Genomic DNA, 2,772 nt, shown 5'->3' on the forward strand with positions numbered 1-2,772 from the left:
ATATTGTGACTGGAGAAGCTTTGTGTGAGAACTTAATTCATAGGATTTGTCAGGTTGGTCAACCTTGGTTGCAGCTGATTACAAAAATTTTCTTGGAACAATATGTTATGTCATGTTTGATATTTATTGAATGTTAATTTGAAATGGTTCTAAAAGATTCTTTGTTGTTTATGGTTCTTTATACACAAGCCTGATTAATCTGCAAGTACTGAATTATGCAGCCTTTCAAACATCAAGAAAGAATATTTATGTTGACTTACCAAATTTATGTTTTATTTAACTTAAAACCTCGTAATGGTCATATTAATATGGTATTTCAGTATTCTAAATAGATATTACCTGTCTTGCAATTTTTAAGAGCAGAGTTTCGTGATGATTGATTCTAATAGCTGTCTCTTTGATTGTCTATCTTCTTGTAATAACAGGACTAATTCACGATTGATTCTAATAGCTGTCTCTTTGATTGTCTATCTTCTTGTAATAACAGGACTAATTCACCCAAACAAAATTCTCCGCCAGTGTATATGTTATTCTAGATTGTTTAGTAAATGGGAAGATAGTTTCCTTCTTGGCTTATTGCTAATTATTTTTAATTATTGTCTTCAGGGCGTTTGCGCTTGTGTCCTTGTGTTTCTTGTGTATATATACTTCCCTGCTTCTTGCAATTTGGAATCTGCAGTTGACTCATGTGTAGAGATCCTATTTTGTGGATACTGCAGGTTCTAATGTATCCGTTAAAATCTGATAATTGGTGTTTGACTGATTTAACATCATTATCATTTGGAAATTGCTTCTTCTTACAGTTTAATTGAAGCCTCTATAATATGATTCATTCTTCATATGCTCCTATTATCCAGTCTGTTTCTAATCTCGTTGCTGGTGGTTGCTGCTGGATTTCCTGGCTTCGTGACTTTAGCCTGCTCATGCCATTTTGAAAAATGTCTTTCTGTGGTTCTTCTACTGCTACTACATCAGATCATTTCTGGGTTTCTTTATAACATGGAGGGTTTTGAATTGGCTTGTTTGTCAAGATTCTCTTGTTATTCGGGGAGTACCAATGATTTGGAGGTTGCTACAATACTCAAGATACTGCAGTCTCTTTTCAGGTTGGCTAGCTTCCTCTGCAGTATCTAGAATCAATTTCGGGAGATTTGCACAAGTTCTGTAACTGTATTGACTGTGGAGCGCAAATGTACAACCAATTGTCAATCTTATGATCTTTATTCTTATTTTCATAAAATGCAAATACCTGGGAACATAGTGGTAAGCATTTCTTTTAGATTGCTCTACTTAATTATTTGGAAGTGGAATTAATCTTATTGTCAGCTATATGCACTAAACCACTCATACCTATTAAAGTCAAAAAAATACATATATAATCTTTTGTCCCTTTTCTCTTGACCAAACTCTCTCTCTCTCTCCTTTCTCTTCTTCTGTTTAAATATGCTGTCAATTTCTGTAGTCTTTACAATTTTCTGTATTCCAAATTTCTCTCACTCATGGTTTATTGGGAATTTTGAATGGATAGGATGAAGGCAGAATAGGCAAGAAAAGAAGAGGGAGTACTTGTTACTGAATGTGGCAAGTTTCTCCCCTGCAACGTTATTACATGTTATAGTTAATCACACTGAATCAGGGTTTTGATGTTGTGCTAAACTACTAGAAGTTCAAAATATGATTGCTAATTTTTCTTAGAACACTGTAGCGGTTGTAGTGTTGTATGCAAATTTTTCATTAAACTGCAATATTTTGTTAAACCAGTAATTTTATTTTGAGTATAACACCCTTTTTTTTTTTTTTTTTTTTGAAGACATAAAACTTCTAATTTTCTTTGTTTTGAGCAGAGTCATTGGACTGAAAGACAAATATTAGAGCTATGGATCTCTCTCCTTTTAAGTGAGACATTGATAAGTTTATAGATGAGGTGTTTTATTTTTATTTAAGTTTATCTATTTTCTTCACTTTTTTATACTTATTTTTTTGTTTAATTTTATAACTCGTGGAGTTTGGGTGATTTACAGGGTGAATTGACTACTCTGGCTGATATAAAAAAGTATGGGTCTCCATAAAGTTCAATGGCAAAAAAAACCCTTAAACTTACAAATACCTCCCCCCCCCCCCCCCCCCCCCCCCCCCCCACTTGGCACTTGTTAACAAAATAAAATTACAAATTAAAATTAAAATTACAAACCCATTACTTTGTAAAGGTAGATTCTCAAAAGTCAAACCAACTTACTTTAAATGTTATGAAATATAAATAAAATATAATGTATTTACATTACTTTTTCTACAAAAGTTTTTATTAACCCCCCTAATATTTAATTTTATATTATATTAGTCTCGGTTCCTGTTCCGGTTCCTATAGGAACGGGAACCGAACCAGGAACCAGGAACCGTTATAGGAACCGGAACCGCACAGTACGGTTCCAAAAATTTGGAACCGGAACCTACCCATGACGATTGGTTCTGGGTAGGAACCAGAACCCACAGGGTACCCGCCGGTTCCGGTTCCAACCGTTTCTTTTAAACACCCCTAACTACTGTTACTTGAAAACGAAATTAACAAAGTTAATTAATCTTCATATTAAATTGTTAGGAATACACTTACTGTTTACTGAGTAACACAATTAATCTTCAATAATTGACTAAACAAAAACAATCATTCAATCAAATAATAACTGTTAAAATAGTTATGAGATATACTTACAACCTTATATTAAAAAGTTAGAAGATATACTTATAGTTTGAAGAACGAATCAAATAACAACTCAT

General features: G+C 33.2%; 1 long non-coding RNA gene across 1 annotated transcript; it reads left to right on the forward strand.

Annotated features, from left to right (window-relative positions):
- The first annotated feature begins 665 nt into the window (after nucleotides 1-665).
- LOC116141966 lies at nucleotides 666-2,064 on the forward strand. The gene is made up of 3 exons (XR_004129913.1): nucleotides 666-1,263; nucleotides 1,845-1,924; nucleotides 2,022-2,064. It is a non-coding gene; the product is annotated as an uncharacterized LOC116141966 (long non-coding RNA).
- The last annotated feature ends 708 nt before the right edge of the window (nucleotides 2,065-2,772 follow it).

The sequence above is a fragment of the Pistacia vera genome, unplaced genomic scaffold, assembly GCF_008641045.1.
Source record: "Pistacia vera cultivar Batoury unplaced genomic scaffold, PisVer_v2 Contig401, whole genome shotgun sequence".
Taxonomy (NCBI): Eukaryota; Viridiplantae; Streptophyta; class Magnoliopsida; order Sapindales; family Anacardiaceae; genus Pistacia; species Pistacia vera.